Source organism: Orbicella faveolata, unplaced genomic scaffold (assembly GCF_042242905.1).
Source record: "Orbicella faveolata isolate gen_17 unplaced genomic scaffold, um_ofav_v1 contig_47, whole genome shotgun sequence".
In the NCBI taxonomy this organism is placed as follows: domain Eukaryota; kingdom Metazoa; phylum Cnidaria; class Anthozoa; order Scleractinia; family Merulinidae; genus Orbicella; species Orbicella faveolata.
Window position 1 is genome coordinate 16405001 of NW_028301577.1, and position 18758 is coordinate 16423758.

The following is an 18758-nucleotide window of genomic DNA, read 5'->3' on the forward strand; positions in this document are numbered from 1 at the left end:
AGTTTCGCAGCAAAGACCCCGGCATTGTTGGGATGTTATAGGCCGTTCACCGTAAAAGTTTCACACAGTTAAGTGCAAACATTCGCAGCAAAGACCCCGGCATTGTTGGGATGTTACAGGCCGTTCACCGTAAAAGTTTCACACAGTTAAGTGCAAAGTTTCGCAGCAAAGACCCCGGCATTGTTGGGATGTTACAGGCCGTTCACCGTAAAAGTTTCACACAGTAAAGTGCAAAGTTTCGCAGCAAAGACCCCGGCATTGTTGGGATGTTACAGGCCGTTCACCGTAAAAGTTTCACACAGTTAAGTGCAAACATTCGCAACAAAGACCCCGGCATTGTTGGGATGTTACAGGCCGTTCACCGTAAAAGTTTCACACAGTAAAGTGCAAAGTTTCGCAGCAAAGACCCCGGCATTGTTGGGATGTTACAGGCCGTTCACCGTAAAAGTTTCACACAGTAAAGTGCAAAGTTTCGCAGCAAAGACCCCGGCATTGCTGGGATGTTACAGGCCGTTCACCGTAAAAGTTTCACACAGTTAAGTGTAAACATTCGCAGCAAAGACCCCGGCATTGTTGGGATGTTACAGGCCGTTCACCGTAAAAGTTTCACACAGTAAAGTGCAAAGTTTCGCAGCAAAGACCCCGGCATTGTTGGGATGTTACAGGCCGTTCACCGTAAAAGTTTCACACAGTTAAGTGCAAAGTTTCGCAGCAAAGACCCCGGCATTGTTGGAATGTTACAGGCCGTTCACCGTAAAAGTTTCACACAGTAAAGTGCAAAGTTTCGCAGCAAAGACCCCGGCATTGTTGGGATGTTACAGGCCGTTCACCGTAAAAGTTTCACACAGTTAAGTGCAAAGTTTCGCAGCAAAGACCCCGGCATTGTTGGGATGTTACAGGCCGTTCACCGTAAAAGTTTCACACAGTAAAGTGCAAAGTTTCGCAGCAAAGACCCCGGCATTGTTGGGATGTTATAGGCCGTTCACCGTAAAAGTTTCACACAGTTAAGTGCAAACATTCGCAGCAAAGACCCCGGCATTGTTGGGATGTTACAGGCCGTTCACCGTAAAAGTTTCACACAGTAAAGTGCGAAGTTTCGCAGCAAAGACCCCGGCATTGTTGGAATGTTAAAGGCCGTTCACCGTAAAAGTATTGCTATTAACAGCATCAACCCTCGTTAACTCGTTAACAAAATGTGTCAATCAGATCAATGTAATGTCATAAATATACACTGGACGATCAGCATAAAAGATTCACAAACTTAATCTCGTGATTTCATCAACAAATTTGCTCATCTTTTCTTGGGTACCAGTCCATGACATCGGGTAACGTTTGCAGCATCTTTAGCTGTGCTTCTTAAAGTTCACGGAATTAATTTTACACCTAAAAAATGATATATTTTAGAAAATGTAACATACTGCACAATCCCTCTTATACCGGCGTCCTCCCCACGTCCACACACACACACACATGCATCCAAATACGCATACAGCCACGGACACATAATAATATACAAAATTGGTGATACTATCGGGCCCCTCAATGTAAGATCTAGATCAAGAACTATGTTCACAAAAATAGCTCATTCATGAGAGAATTCAATGAAATGTCTTAGATTTTAACTGATGTTACATTGCTGAAAATTACTTTCCCTGGGGCAAGTCAAAGAAGCAAGGATTTAACTGTTTAAGAAAAATAATTGTGGAATAATTTTTTACCGCTCATTTCGTCATCAAACTATAACCCAGAAGCGTGAATTCAGTGAATGGTGTGAACTGGTGCCACGCCCCTCCCCTATTTTTTCGTTTGCCATGTTTCGCGCTTTGCCTTAGCTACATGAACTGAACCGCGCGATAATTGTTCCACCACAAAATCACTGTCTGTGCCATCATAAAAAGAAGGACAATAAGGTGAAATGTCTCCATTTCCGGTAACAACGTAGGCATGCAAAATAACTTGTTCTCTAACAGAAACTGAATGTGCGAAAAACACGCGCGTTAACAAATGGGAACGCATAAGAAATTAAATTACACATTATTGTCCTGGCGCTATCTACACCGAAAGAACGAAATCTGGAATGACATGATTGCCTTCTGGTCTTTTCTCACCTTTGACATGGCAAGCCTTTGTATTCCCTTTTTAAATCCCAAAGTACAGTACAATTAGCATTGAACTAGATCAATCAGGTGTGTTGGTCAACAGCTCTTTCAGGGCAAATTTTCGGCGATATCAAAAGGCAGCAATAGGTAATCAGCCTTCAGTTATATAAAGAACACGGTCGCACTTCAGTAAAGAAACCGATGGAAACAATACTTTCTTACACCGGGAAAAAATAATCATTTCAATATCTCATCAGTTTGTCCAAGACGCGGCAAATGTGTTTCAATAGCTCATGTTTTAACGTTCGACGCGTTAAAAAGCGCTCATCATCGACTGCAGCACCGGGATCGGATTTTACTGGTCGTTAAAATTACAGAATTGAAATTACACTTGGAAGTAGGATCACTGTGGATGAATGCACTGACAATTTCGAAAACCCTTCCAAGTTCTGAGAGATATTAGGCCTTTTCTTGCTTTCACTGTCTTCACTGAAGCTGCACTTTCCGTTGGGTTTGAAATACAATACAGTGACGAAAACAGTTTGAAAACCTGCGCCGGCTTTTCCTGCACACATTGCTTAAAAATTATCACTGAATATTAAATATATAGGCTGATTCAGCTAGTTCAACTCCAAAGTAGTTCTTACCTGAACCTTTGAATTTATGAGTGGAGTCCTCCGAGTTCTCTGGCTGCCAAACCCTCAAACAACTGGTCGGCAAAATCTGATCGCGCTTGAAACCGACCGTTGGACACAAAATTATACGGGAACAATGTTTTAGTTACAAAATATTACGAGGTTACTGCAGTCTCACCGGGCCTCAGGCAAAAATGTAAAAAGACTACACGAACCAACAAACGTCATCACCAGATAACCAGTTGTCTCAAGGTAGAACATGAAAGCAGAACAGACGATGATTTTCCGCGACCGGATCAACAGTGGTGAAACATGCAACTGAACGTGGGAAAAAGGAGCGTCAAGGGAAAAGAAAACGATCTAATTTCACACTATAAATGACAGCAGAACAGACTTCTATTGTTTGCTGGTAAATAAAACTTTAATAAACAACTAACATTATATTGTAAGCATGTTTTTAAACAAAAGGTCAAGCAGTCAGAGAGTGTCAAGTGACACACTTCAGTCAGTGATCGCATCTGGAATGTAATTTCCAGCCAGAACTGATTAGTAAAACCACAATGTAAGCTATTTGAACACCAAAAAAAATTTTCCAGCTAGCTAGCTCTCGATAAGCTAAATTCTCAGCAAGATTCTGTTTAATGTTAAAATTCCCAGCCAGCTCAACTTTAGTCTGCAGAGCGGATATTTTGCGGAGCGGATCCGACGGGTACTCCTGACGAAACCTCGATTTATTTTATTTTTCGCTCAGTCACACCATGAAGACCTGAGCTGAATGTAAAGACCATTGAAAGATTCTTAAGTAGCTGCTGTGCGACGCGCAAAGCAACTAAATTTTCAGAAAATTTAGCATAACAGGAAGTAGATTTTGAGCTCAATCCGGGCAAAATCGTTTTTCGCAAATTTCTCCCCCAAAAAGCTGCATTAGCAGAAACTAACTATGGTCCGTTTGTTTACTAGCTAGGGCCAATCTATGGGCAAAAAATGAGCAAAATCGATTTTTCGACTTGTGCCGTTGTTTGGTCCATAGTTATGGGCACTGGCTCTTATAACATAGCCGGCAAAGTTGTCTAATCATTCAAGAAGCGTTACGACCAATAAACTGATATGTAATTAGGTCGCAACTGTACGCCGCCAACCAACACTTATTTCTCTTTCGATTTAGATAACAGTCGAAGACTAATCCTTTAAAATTACACGATAACAAAATTGTTAGACTCACAGAGTTTTTCGATGGTTTGGAAATCAGCAGTGCGACAAACATTCTGTGCAATAGTGTCAAAAATATGACCGCGTAACATTATATGCGGACCGCTTAGGGAACACATCCTTTTCGCTTATCCGACGAATTTCACTGCAAACTTTGAGAAAAATTTACATTGGTTGTTTGGAGTTACGACTTAAAACGTGTGACAATGTGAAATCCTTGCTTCCCGCAGCTTCAAAACTACAGGTCCAGTCGATCGAAGCCAGTGTTTTGGAGGTCATCAAGTCTCGAAAACTGCAACACTTACGTCGGTCTTTTAAACATGAAGCATCCCAGAAAGCAAAACACACACTATATTTAATAGAACAACCATACCTTGACAAAATACATTCTCGCTGAGGACAGATGTAAGCGGGCTATAAACACGCGTGGAAATCTTGTGTTTAGGGGACGAAATTACCATCGAAAGGAGTCCTTGAGTTTTCTTTCCTGCTTTTCGTTTGTCTGCTCCTCCACTTCGTATCTAGCTTTCCATTTCAAATATACAAGCAGTTCGTCCGCAAAGAAGTCTTCCCCGGCGTCGCTTGAAATTTTGCAAATTGCTCTCAAAGCTCTAAGCAGTGAGTTCATAGTTGTCAAACGTGCTAGATCGAAGTTTATTTCGGAGTCTTCCGAATCCAAACTCTGACTCCAGTGACGGAAAAGAAATGATTCTGAAACAAAACTTGGACGTTTTAGTCCCAAAATATATTGGAACGATTAGTTTTGTTTTCTATTTTCTCGAGCAAATACAGAGAGCTGACTGGGGCACCATTGTGTTTGGTTCCTGGGTAATCGTGATCAGCAACCGCCGCCCCGAACTCCCTAATACGCGGTCTCACAACACTTCAAGCTTAACTCAGGAGTACCCGTCGGATCCGCTCCGCAAAATATCCGCTCTGCAGACTAAAGTTGAGCTGGCTGGGAATTTTAACATTAAACAGAATCTTGCTGAGAATTTAGCTTATCGAGAGCTAGCTAGCTGGAAAATTTTTTTTGGTGTTCAAATAGCTTACATTGTGGTTTTACTAATTAGTTCTGGCTGGAAATTACATTCCGGATGCAACCACTGACTGAAGTGTGTCACTTGACACTCTCTGACTGCTTGACCTTTTGTTTAAAAACATGCTTACAATATAATGTTAGTTGTTTATTAAAGTTTTATTTACCAGCAAACAATAGAAGTCTGTTCTGCTGTCATTTATAGTGTGAAATTAGATCGTTTTCTTTTCCCTTGACGCTCCTTTTTCCCACGTTCAGTTGCATGTTTCACCACCGTTGATCCGGTCGCGGAAAATGATCGTCTGTTCTGCTTTCATGTTCTACCTTGAGACAACTGGTTATCTGGTGATGACGTTTGTTGGTTCGTGCAGTCTTTTCACATTTTTGCCTGAGGCCCGGTGAGACTGCGGTAACCTCGTAATATTTTGTAACTAAAACATTGTTCCCGTATAATTTTGTGTCCAACGGTCGGTTTCAAGCGCGATCAGATTTTGCCGACCAGTTGTTTGAGGGTTTGGCAGCCAGAGAACTCGGAGGACTCCACTCATAAATTCAAAGGTTCAGGTAAGAACTACTTTGGAGTTGAACTAGCTGAATCAGCCTATATATTTAATATTCAGTGATAATGTTTAAGCAATGTGTGCGGGAAATGCCGGCGCAGGTTTTCAAACTGTTTTCGCCACTCTATTGTATTTCAAACCCAACGGAAAGTGCAGCTTCAGTGAAGACAGTGAAAGCAAGAAAAGGCCTAATATCTCTCAGAACTTGGAAGGGTTTTCGAAATTGTCAGTGCATTCATCCACAGTGATCCTACTTCCAAGTGTAATTTCAATTCTGTAATTTTAACGACCAGTAAAATCCGATCCCGGTGCTGCAGTCGATGATGAGCGCTTTTTAACGCGTCGAACGTTAAAACATGAGCTATTGAACAAACTTGGACAAACTGACGAGATATTGAAATGATTATTTTTTCCCGGTGTAAGAAAGTATTGTTTCCATCGGTTTCTTTACTGAAGTGCGATCGTGTTCTTTATATAACTGAAGGCTGATTAACTATTGCTGCCTTTTGATATCGCCGAAAATTTCCCCTGAAAGAGCTGTTGACCAACACACCTGATTGATCTAGTTCAATGCTAATTGTACTGTACTTTGGGATTTAAAAAGGGAATACAAAGGCTTGCCATGTCAAAGGTGAGAAAAGACCAGAAGGCAATCATATCATTCCAGATTTCGTTCTTTCGGTATCGATAGCGCCAGGACAATAATGTGTAATTTAATTTCTTATGCGTTCCCATTTGTTAACGTCCGTGTTTTTCGCACATTCAGTTTCTGTTAGAGAACAAGTTATTTTGCATGGCTACGTTGTTACCGGAAATGGAGACATTTCACCTTATTGTCCTTCTTTTTATGATGGCACGGACAGTGATTTTGTGGTGGAACATTATCGCGCGGTTCAGTTCATGTAGCTAAGGCAAAGCGCGAAACATGGCACATGAAAAACTAGGGGAGGGGCGTGGCACCAGTTCACACCATTCACTGAATTCACGCTTCTGGTTATAGTTTGATGACGAAATGAGCGGTAAAAAATTATTCCACAATTATTTTCCTTAAACAGTTAAATCCTTGCTTCTTTGACTTGCCCCAGGGAATGTAATTTTCAGCAATGTAACATCAGTTAAAATCTAAGACATTTCATTGAATTCTCTCATGAATGAGCTATTTTTGTGAACATAGTTCTTGATCTAGATCTTACCTTGAGGGGCCCGATAGTATCACCAATTTTGTATATTATTATGTGTCCGTGGCTGTATTCGTATTTGGATGCATGTGTGTGTGTGTGTGTGTGTGTGTGGACGTGGGGAGGACGCCAGTATAAGAGGGATTGTGCAGTATGTTACATTTTCTGAAACATATCATTTTTCAGGTGTAAAATTAATTGCGTGAACTATAAGAAGCACAGCTAAAGATGCTTCAAACGTTACCCGATGTCATGGACAGGTACCCAGGAAAAGATGAGCAAATTTGTTGATGAAATCACGAGATTAAGTTTGTGAATCTTTTATGCTGATCGTCCAGTGTATATTTATGACATTACATTGATCTGATTGATACATTTTGTTAACGAGTTAACGAGGGTTGATGCTGTTAATAGCAATACTTTTACGGTGAACGGCCTGTAACATCCCAACAATGCCGGGGTCTTTGCTGCGAATGTTTGCACTTAACTGTGTGAAACTTTTACGGTGAACGGCCTGTAACATCCCAACAATGCCGGGGTCTTTGCTGCGAAACTTTGCACTTAACTGTGTGAAACTTTTACGGTGAACGGCCTGTAACATCCCAACAATGCCGGCGTCTTTGCTGCGAATGTTTGCACTTAACTGTGTGAAACTTTTACGGTGAACGGCCTATAACATCCCAACAATGCCGGGGTCTTTGCTGCGAAACTTTGCACTTTACTGTGTGAAACTTTTACGGTGAACGGCCTGTAACATCCCAACAATGCCGGGGTCTTTGCTGCGAATGTTTGCACTTAACTGTGTGAAACTTTTACGGTGAACGGCCTGTAACATCCCAACAATGCCGGGGTCTTTGCTGCGAAACTTTGCACTTAACTGTGTGAAACTTTTACGGTGAACGGCCTGTAACATCCCAACAATGCCGGGGTCTTTGCTGCGAAACTTTGCACTTTACTGTGTGAAACTTTTACGGTGAACGGCCTGTAACATCCCAACAATGCCGGGGTCTTTGCTGCGAAACTTTGCACTTAACTGTGTGAAACTTTTACGGTGAACGGCCTGTAACATCCCAACAATGCCGGGGTCTTTGCTGCGAAACTTTGCACTTTACTGTGTGAAACTTTTACGGTGAACGGCCTGTAACATCCCAACAATGCCGGGGTCTTTGCTGCGAATGTTTGCACTTAACTGTGTGAAACTTTTACGGTGAACGGCCTGTAACATCCCAACAATGCCGGGGTCTTTGCTGCGAATGTTTGCACTTAACTGTGTGAAACTTTTACGGTGAACGGCCTGTAACATCCCAACAATGCCGGGGTCTTTGCTGCGAAACTTTGCACTTTACTGTGTGAAACTTTTACGGTGAACGGCCTGTAACATCCCAACAATGCCGGGGTCTTTGCTGCGAAACTTTGCACTTTACTGTGTGAAACTTTTACGGTGAACGGCCTGTAACATCCCAACAATGCCGGGGTCTTTGCTGCGAAACTTTGCACTTTACTGTGTGAAACTTTTACGGTGAACGGCCTGTAACATCCCAACAATGCCGGGGTCTTTGCTGCGAAACTTTGCACTTTACTGTGTGAAACTTTTACGGTGAACGGCCTGTAACATCCCAACAATGCCGGGGTCTTTGCTGCGAATGTTTGCACTTAACTGTGTGAAACTTTTACGGTGAACGGCCTGTAACATCCCAACAATGCCGGGGTCTTTGCTGCGAAACTTTGCACTTTACTGTGTGAAACTTTTACGGTGAACGGCCTGTAACATCCCAACAATGCCGGGGTCTTTGCTGCGAAACTTTGCACTTTACTGTGTGAAACTTTTACGGTGAACGGCCTGTAACATCCCAACAATGCCGGGGTCTTTGCTGCGAAACTTTGCACTTAACTGTGTGAAACTTTTACGGTGAACGGCCTGTAACATCCCAACAATGCCGGGGTCTTTGCTGCGAAACTTTGCACTTTACTGTGTGAAACTTTTACGGTGAACGGCCTATAACATCCTAACAATGCTGGGGTCTTTGCTGTGAAACTTTGTACTTAACTGTGTGAAACTTTTACGGTGAACGGCTTATAACATCCTAACAACGCTGGGGTCTGCTGTGAAACTTTGCCCTTAACTGTGTGAAACTTTTACGGTGAACGGCTTTAAACATCCCTTCGATGGGTATTTATGAAATTTTTACGGTAAACTACCTCTAGGAATGTGAGTGTCTTTGGTTGTTTAGCTTTCAAGTTAAATTAATTTTGTGAAAGTTGTGTTGACAGTGCTTTGCAGTCTTGGGTAAGGCATGGATCAGTGACATGGACTGAGATGGATCACCAACATTCAAGGTATGTATTATCAAGATTTTTTTTACTCATTTTATGATAAAGATTCTAATGTGGTTTATAAACTTTTATCTCGCAATTCCAGAGTGGGAAGCTCTGAGAAGACAGTTGTCCAAAGAAAAAGGAAAACACGTTTTTCAGTGCTTTTGAGGTAGACATGGTGTTACTAATCAGCACTAAACCAGCTCCCTTTGGTTGTTTTAAGGAGCTGGCATAACCCTTTATTTTTCAAAAAAAATCATTAGAAGTAATTGTAAACTAATAAATCGGGGTAAACATATAAAATGTGTTGCTGTTGTTGAAATTACAATCATTATTGGGCTAGCAATATAGAAGTAAGGCCGATATATAGTAGTAAAGGACTTCAATATTATTTTTTGTTCATTTCCCTTACAGCATTATATAAAAGAAATTTTGCAACAAGCATTTCTTTGGTGAAAGTAAGTTTGATCTGAATGTCTAGAAGGATTAGAGGGATCTTATTTTAAACATAAGTGTGAATCGTTTTATAATCGTTTTATAAGTATGTATGTATGTATGTATGTCAGAACGTAAAGTGCCAAACTGTCACACGTATGCTGAACCTGGAAGGCATCTGAAGTATCGGAAAACAACGTGCTGGGAGACACCTTGTCCGATCCGCTTAAACATAAATGGTAAGTTGTATTGTTTTTCAAGGGATAAGATAATCAAAGTGTAGATTTTGCTCATAGCGGCAAAAATAACCACATATTCCTAATTTGTCTCTAATAATAGTCAACAGACAATAGGCTGTTGAATAAAGGTCCTAAACGATGCGTTTGTTTTTAATCTAGGTCAAAACGCTGGCCAGAACATTTTTTCGCCTCTAATTACCTTGCTGGCATTTAAAATGTTACCCTTTACTGCTGGCTGGCTACTTGGCTAATTGCCATTTTTCTAGCTCGGTATTCAAAATTTTCATTATGTCTGGCTGGGAGTTTATGAAATAAAGTCGATCTTGCTAGCAGTGAAGAGCGGATATTTTTTTCCCAGGAAAGTTGCTTATTAATGGTAATTGACGTGGGAGCACAGAATCAGTGCTTGGGAAGTCACATATTAAATTTCCAGTTAAAGTGTCGTTGGGTACTCCTGTTAACTTTGAAAGGGCATAGAAAATCGAAGATTCAACCAAATTCAAAAATTTTTGCGCCCAAATGTTTCGTATAACAAGTGGATTCGTTTTAGAGAGAAAATAAATAAATAAATAACTTTTAGTGATCCCAAATACATCGTAGCGGTTATTAACAAACCATTATCTCAAATTTTTAGGAGCTTCACCTTCCCTGAAATTTGAAGAATGGTCACGAGTATACTTTACGTGTTTAAATGAAAAATGAGCTAAATGGTTATTCTTCTGATAATAAAAACCAATGTGAAAACAACATTTAAACTGGAAACTTGCTATCTCATTCCTTTAATGGCATGCACGAGAGAGGTCTTGTCTGTAAACTTCTCAACACCATTGGCCATTAAGATTAAACAGCCACTCCTTGAAACCACCCTTAAGATTTACCTATTTACCAGTCTGCAGCGAGAGGGAGCCGACCTGGAAATTCAACAGAGGATTGGTAAAGCTATAGAGGCCTTCATAAAATTACGACGTGTGGAGGAGCAGAATGTATAGCAAAGGCAAAAAGATCTACCAAGCTTGTGAACTCTCTGTACTATATTATGAATCACAATGATGGAGAATGATCTGGAGAAGCTTGAAACCTTTCACACTTCCTGTCTCTGTAAAACCTCGCATATCTTCTGGTCAAGAAAGGTCTCCAACAATCTGCTCTTCAAACTGACAGAGCAAGAGAACATGGGGATTGTTCTTGTAAGAAGAAGGTGGTGTTGGATCACTTACGCGCTCGGTAGAGAAACTACTAACATTTCTAAAGATGCTTTCATGTGGACACCAGAGGGTAAAATGAAGAGAGGCCGTCCCAAATCCACCTGGAGGAGGACTGCAGAGGCAAAGCTTCAGGACCTAAACCTTAACTAGCGGCAAACCGTACGGCTTGGAAAGGACGGACATTAATGGAGAAGTCTTGTTGATACCCCATGCGCCACTTGCCGTGTAAAGGATTGATGATGATGATGATGATGATGATGATGATGATTCCATTTGGAAATTCTACTAAACTCCTAGTGCACTCACATCAGACACGTTATTCCAACACAATAAAATAAAAGAGATTCCATTCATCAAGTTCTTTGTCAACCTTTGACTGCCACGTGTTTTCAGCTTACGGATAAATCCGATCTGACTCCAAAGTAATTATTTAACAATTTAAATGATTTTAGCCGTGAAGATAGTGCAGTAAAGTTAACTGAACGTCTCGATAACATCAAAGAACTTTAGCCTGCGCAGCATAGCAGGACGTAGCAGGCGTTAAACAGAAGAGGGGGGGGGGGGGGGGGAATGGGAGAAAAAAAGAACTCCTGCTATAAGAGCCCCCTTTTGTTCATTTCTGCGCAAAATTCCTATTGGCTAAGACTCACTGACTAACTTATCAATTGTCAGTTGCACAATCGCATCAAAAACAACCAACAATAGACGCGGACCAGAAAATGTATTAGCAAGGGTTTTGAGAGATGAAACGTGAAGAAATTTACCTTTAAACCCGAGCAAGAACCGATCGTGACACTTCTTTTAGCTGGAAGAGTTGTTTTTGACAGTTTAGCCTGCAGGATACGGGGAAAATCTAACTTATCAAATGTTTGATATCGCCAGGAACTATGAACTGAACGGGAAAGCTTCGGTTCTCGCTATTTCGCCTTTCAAAAGTATCTTTGAAAGACAAGCTGCTGGAGATGGAATCACTGACCTTTCCCTGTGCAAATTGCTCTAACTTTCCGGTGTTATTCGCCGATCCGAATTTAAAATACTACCTACTACTGACTATCTTCCACCGCCTCACAGTTCGTAGCCAAAGCAGTTTTAGGACTGCTTATAACACATCGTCTGCTGCGTTTCTGATTTGTGGCCACAACTCCTACAAATACATTTAGACGACTTTTGCATCAATTAAAACTGAACCCAAAGGAACAACAACAGTCGGCAAGCACAGTTTCTGGACATTTTGTAAATAAAATTTCGAAAGACGCTCTCCTCTTTTGCACCGGACTCGATACCACGGAACCTGTAGAGATTATTGCAATTATAATCCTTCTTTCTATTTCCTATTTTCGAACTCTTGTTGGGAGTGGAGGACATTTCCACGCTAAAATGACCTCCATGTTTATGTTGTTATGTTGAGATATTCCCATTTTTCACACTTCGATAATTAATCAATAGCACTCCGGGAAATAATTTTTCAGTTGACTAAATTCCCGCAGGAAGTCAGTTTTGCCGATAAGCGCGCGCTAGTTTCTGATTGGTGAAACTGTTGGCAGTAATTGACAGCTGTTGAAATCGGATTGCATCGGAACTGGTGGGCGTGATGCGAAAAACCCAGTTCTTAGAGCAGGCGTTCCTTCCCCTTCTTCCTCACGTTTTAATTTTTGCCTCCCTACCCCTTTTCAGTTTACGACTGCAACGCAGGCAAAAGGACTTACACGAACTTTAAAAAAAGAAATAAACATAACTTTTTTTTTCGTCTTTCTATTTATTTATATAGAATCACTCGTGAAAATTTGGGATAACTTGTGAGAGCCGTGTAAACACTCATTCTCCTACCCTTTCTCCTGCGTTTCTACAATGTTGATATGTGGAATATGTAAGTTTTTCTTTGAATAACCTTGAAATATGTGACAAAATCTACCGATAAACTCCGTTGCTTGCGTGAGTTTATTGTGAAATTTACATTGCATAATGGTCTGAAAATATTACAAATTTAATAAGGTATAAATCGAGAGGAAATAACCCAGTAAAGCCTTTTAAGTTGTGTACAGGCTACTTTTGGCTTATTTGAAAGCTCAGTCGTACAAATAATACTGGAAATAAGCCCGGTGGGGATCATTGTACTGTCTGGGGTTGATTTAATGACAAATGAGTCCGCCCGACTCATGCTGTGTGGCTATTGTGTTGCTCAAAGCCTTTGTTTTGCTTTTACAAGCACGTATTTCAGTGATTTTCCTTTTCTATAACAGATCAAGGGTAGCTCCTTGAATATATCTCTGAGTATTTGTATTTGAAAGTGCCATTTGTGCGTGATTATGCTTTCCAAAGTTTGGTATTGACGGTTGAGGGAAATTGCCCGACACAAAGGGTAGTAGTTCCTTCTGCAATTTTCGATTTCTGTTTTAGAGCTTCTTTTCTGTCTTAATATTTAACTTCTCGGAGGGTCTTTTCTACAATTTGCTCTGGGTAGTCTCTCGAGATCAGGCGTGTATTGAAATTTTCAATATTCTCTTCAATGTATTTCACAATAAACCTCACGCAAGCAAAAGGGAGTTTATCGGTAAATCTTATCGCTTACTTCACGGTTATTCAAACAAAAACTTACATTTTCCATGTATCAACATTGCCAAAATCCATTTGCGATAAAACAACGGCGAAAAAGCGTTGATCTCTTCCCAAACCATGTTTTTGGGCGTCGAAACAACTTTTCGCCATACATTTCCTTCTAGCGACTTGCAATGTTTGCCCCCTGACAATCCCAGAGTTCTTTTCGCAAACACGGGTATCCGATTACTGGCAACTCATTCATTCGATAAGACTATACGAAAATGATTCCCTATTTCGTCAATAAAATAACAAATGTAATGTTGCTGTTATAATATAATCTTTTTTTAACATAGGGTTGACCTGTAACTGCCCACCCTTGCGAGTGGAAAATTTGTCATATGTCTGGAGTATCGAACGATGTAAGTGGATAATAATGTTAACTTTTATTAAAATCTAACCTAGACCATTTGTCTAAACCAAATATTCTCTTTTGCCATGATTATTCCAACCGGTTGTAACCGTCTATTCTTGCAAAAAGAGTAAGCCCAACGTTATGTTTTCAATAAAAAAGTCTTGCTGTGTCTTTGGAGTTGAACTTAACAGGATTCTATCGACCACCCTTCACCCACCACCCTCTTGAACAGGTATGAGGAGGGACAGAGGCGGAGTGGGAGGGGGCTGGGCGTTTCGTTGTTATCATTATGCTGGAAAAGAACTGTCCTGTGGATTTTAGTACATTTTTTGGTTGTTACTGCATTTTGACATCTCCCTATATACCACTGTGTACTGCTGCTTTTAGCTTTTAGTCGTGGCCTGTGAACAGTGTAACAAACCTACCGATAACGCTTTCAATAATCCTTAGCCTGTGACTCGCAGGAAGAAAAAAAACCGCTGAGCACAGACTATTCGGCATCTATGCACGCAAACTTGATGATTTTCTTTTTGCTCGACAAACGGAGAGTAGGAGTTGATAGGACGCGCCGCTGTCCTATTTCTGACAGAGGCTTTAATAGTATAATATATTTGTCCGTTCAACCCTTTGACTACCAATTTTTCACCCAAAAATGCCATATTTAACTGTTAAATCAGTTCTTTGCCTGCCATGACGCTAAATGGGCCAGTTTTGCTAAAAGAACTGATTTTTACCAAGATAGATTTCCCGAAGATTAGGTACAAAAATGTGTAATATTTCAATTTGGTGTAATTCCCCGTTCCGAACTGTTTTTCTTGTCCGTTTCCTTTCCTTTTTATCGGCCCTTTCACTTTCGCTACCTTTTGCGTTGCATATTCTTTCTGGCTGCCGTAAAAAGTTGGGTGTTGATTATGGGCAAAGCCTAGAAATGGCAACGTGGTCAATTATGGATATAGTGAGCCATTTTACCACCACTTTTGAACCAAAACTGATAACGTTGTTTTTCAATTTGCTACGTCACAATGCCGTCGATATCCAAAGCCGACCGTTGTGCGGATAGATCTATCCTAGCTCTACTATCTGCTTATCAAGAATATTTAGTGAAATAAAAATTTATGACGTCACAGGTGGTACAAAGAGCACGACCACTCAGGACGTGTATATACGTCCTTGGGAGTCAAAGGGTTACATTAAGATTGGACCGAAAACAAACTTACAGTACAATCAACTTTGAAAGATTGGAAAACAATCCCGTGGGCAGTTTTTCAATTTCGTTTTCTTCCAGGTACCTGAAATTAGGTAAAATGTTGTTTTTCTATTGTGCATATTTACATAATTATTTTTGCTTATTTAATGTTTTTTTTTTTTATCTTGTTAACATTTAAAGCAAAGCAAATAATATGAACGATTATAAACAACAACAACAACAAGAAATAAGCGGTTTTGTCTTTCTTAGCAAGTTAACTAACTCCTTGTGCCTTAACAGTGTTTTTTGGTTTTGTTTTGTTCTGTTTTTCGTTTGTTTGTTTGTTTGTTTGTTTGTTTTTTTCTAAAAGACAGGTAAAGATATCTGACTGAATGCTTAATAGTATAATAAAAAAAATTAATTTTGTTAGTTTTTTTTTGGCAACGGAATCTTTGTTAGCGATAGTTTCCATCAGTATAAGCCTTTAAGTTCAGATTGAGGAACAAATAATATCAATTCTGGGCAATGAAAGGGCACGAAAGGGATTAGAATTCTGAAGACATGTAACATTGAAATATTGGAAATCGTTTTGTGTGACAAAGGTTTGACAACTCAAACTTTTTGTAATAACAAAAAAAGTGTATGAACAGTTCAGAGCTTTCTTTCTTTTCTTTTTTAAATTACTTTAAAAAGGAGCTAGAAAATGTTGCAAAAGTCATGAATTTTTCTGTACGCAAAGTCGACGTATTCCAATAAGGCGGAATTTAAACAGAAACGTCAATAAATACTCTGCTAATTCTTCCTTAAGGTATCAATCTGTTAACGTTTTATTCTTAATTCATAACAGCCTTGCGTTCGTTGTTATCACTTCAACACCGTATGCACAGCAGGAAATAGTGACTTTTTATCATAGAGAACGTATTTGTTATGAGAATATAAAGATAAACGCACAAGCCAAGTAATTGAGATGGTCCGGTGAATATCTTTGGAGGAAGACGACGAATGGCATGATCTGTTATGTTGCGCAGCAGTCACTCGCCATATTTCTGGCGTATCACGCGCAAAACTGTGATCAGTTAGATAGGAAGTAATTTAAGCTGGCTTTTTAAAAGCAACGAAGGCCGAAGTCGTTCGTTCAAAACGTTTTTCAAGTTACTATACGAGTTGTTTGTAACGTTTTTGTAGGTCAGTGTCAGGCACAAATTTAAAACGTCTTTTGCTAATGTCCATCCCTTACTACAATGTTAGCATATTAAGTTTAATGTGTCATTTATTATGTACAAAACGTAAATTCTATTTTCCTTTAAATATCTGCAAAACAACAAGGAAGAAAACAACAGCTAGGGAGCAGCAACCATAATGTTTATTGTTGAGTTCACTATCGGGGTCCCTTCCCCGCAACTGGTCGCCTCCACGACGAGCCAATAAAGGTTTGCAATGTTTTGACTTAAATTATAAAAAACTTTGCTTGAACCGTCTTTCACAAGATATCCGGGTTTGCTTTTCAAGGGTATATATCTTAATCTACATGGGAGGGTACAAAAAAGCTTGGAAATCATGGAGGCGACGTTGGCAATAGTGATACAAAACTGAAAATTCGAAATCTTTATGATTTCGGAATCACTGTACGTGCAACGTTTAAAGGACACTTAATATCAAATGTCAGTTGTCAGTTAAAATGTTATCTATTTTTCAGTTGTCGGTTAAATTTTGGGCCATTTGTTATTTATCAGGTAAGTGGCTCTTAATAATTATTAAATTCTCAACCTCGGAAAATGCAATTCTAGCTTTCTGATTGGTTCACTAGATCTCGGTTACCAGCCATTATACCTGCGTTTGACCTTATATGGAAATGAATGCGGCAAATGTCGTTCAGCATAAAATTTTTCCCGGGAAGCCAAGTTTAATCGACAGAAAAAAAATGGATGAAAAAAGCAGATTTGCTGAGCTATCCACGGAAGAAATACAAGAAATCATGGACAAGGCTGTCCCAGAAACAACAAAAAAAGCCACAAAGTTCGGGACGAGATTATTTAACGGTACGTACCCGTTAATTTTCAATTAAAAGTTGCAAAATTTCAAATACGACCGTCGAGATTTTACGCATTCGTGAAGGTTACGGAACAGCAACAATATTTACCTTAATGTTACAGAATGGCTTGCTAGTCCTGGTGGCACCACATTTTCAAAACCAATACAAGAAATGTCAAAAGAAGAGCTGAATGTTTGTTTGAAGTGCTTTTACACGTCAGCGAGGAAGAAAGATGGCAAGTATTATAAGAGTTCATCCACGAAATCCATAAGAGCCGCCATTGATCGTTTTCTTCGCTCGCCGCCACACAACAAACCGTTTTCCATAATCTCTGACCCCGCTATCACCGAGGCAAATAAAGGTTTGGACGCTTTCGTGAAAGACCTAAGGAAAACGGGTAAAATAGCTGGCGTCGTTCACGTCGTCGTTTATTTGAGAGCGGCGAACTCGGCCCAGCCGACAGTTTGAAACCTGCCCAGTTACAGAGGACGGCTTGGTTCTACCTCGGCCTCTTTTTTGGAAGACGGGGACGTAAAAACCAGCGACAGTTGACACCCGCAATGCTTCCTCTACGAAAAACTCCACAAGGGGTTGAATACTACGAACTGAACAGAAGTCAGCCTGGTTCCTTGCCGGCAACAAAAAAATCACCAGGGAGGCCTCGCAGATGCTGAGGATGAATCGGATGCGAAGATATTTTTCGTCCCGGCATCTGAAAGATGTTCAGTGAAAACGTTCAAGATCTACTTGGGTCATCTCAATCCAACGTCAGATGCTCCGTTTCAGAGACCAAGAGATGGTCAAAGCAAGAAGTTCAATCCCGCAGCCAACAAAATCTGGTTTTGCGGCGCACCTCTTGGTACAACTACGCTCGACCACATGATGAAAGAGATGTCAAAGCGAGCAGGTATAGGACCACATCTCACAAACCACTGCCTGAGAGCTACATCTGTCACAGTGCTCTTCGACCATAATTGCGAGACGAGGCACATCAAGTCCATAACGGGACACAAGTCTGACCAGGCAGTTGAGTCCTACAACGAGTGGCCTTCCATGGAACAACAACAGAAGATGTCATTCGCTCTCAGTGATTTCATTGGAAATGCGTCTTCTGGTAGTGCCACTTCAGTGCAGGGGAAAGAAAACGAAATCCAGCAGCAGAGCAGACCAATCCCAGACGAATTTCCCCATCAAGAGTCCGGGAAAGCTGTTCTTGGCGAAAATAATTTTTCCACCAGTTCAACCTCCGTTTCACGGCATGGCGATCAGAGAAGCTTTCCCCAGTATTTTTACAACTGTAGTGTAAATGTCCACAATTATTACTCTTCCCGATGAGCTTGAACTTTGAGCACTTGAGGGCACTGCAGTAAGGTTTTTACCCGTACAAAAAAGACCATGAAGTTTGGATTACTGTAAATTCAGTTCAGCGGTAATTTGCTTCGCTTTTGATTTTTCATTCAACTGTTCGCACGGCGGTGCACTTATCATGTGATCATGAGATCATGTCGTTTTGGCGCCCGGAAGTCACCTCACTTTCCGGTCGTTTCTTAAACTTAAATAAAAATTTAGCAAAACCGAAGGTTAAGAATTTAATAGAACAATTATTCCATTAGCGCTTGTTGGATATGAGATTGGTTAGAGCCAACTCGGCCCTACGGGCCTCGTTGGCTATTTA

At 40.4% G+C, this 18758-nt stretch overlaps 1 pseudogene; it reads left to right on the top strand.

Moving 5' to 3' along the window:
• Positions 1-17254: 17254 nt before the first annotated feature.
• On the top strand, positions 17255-18678 carry LOC149097348 (uncharacterized; annotated as a pseudogene).
• Positions 18679-18758: the final 80 nt, after the last annotated feature.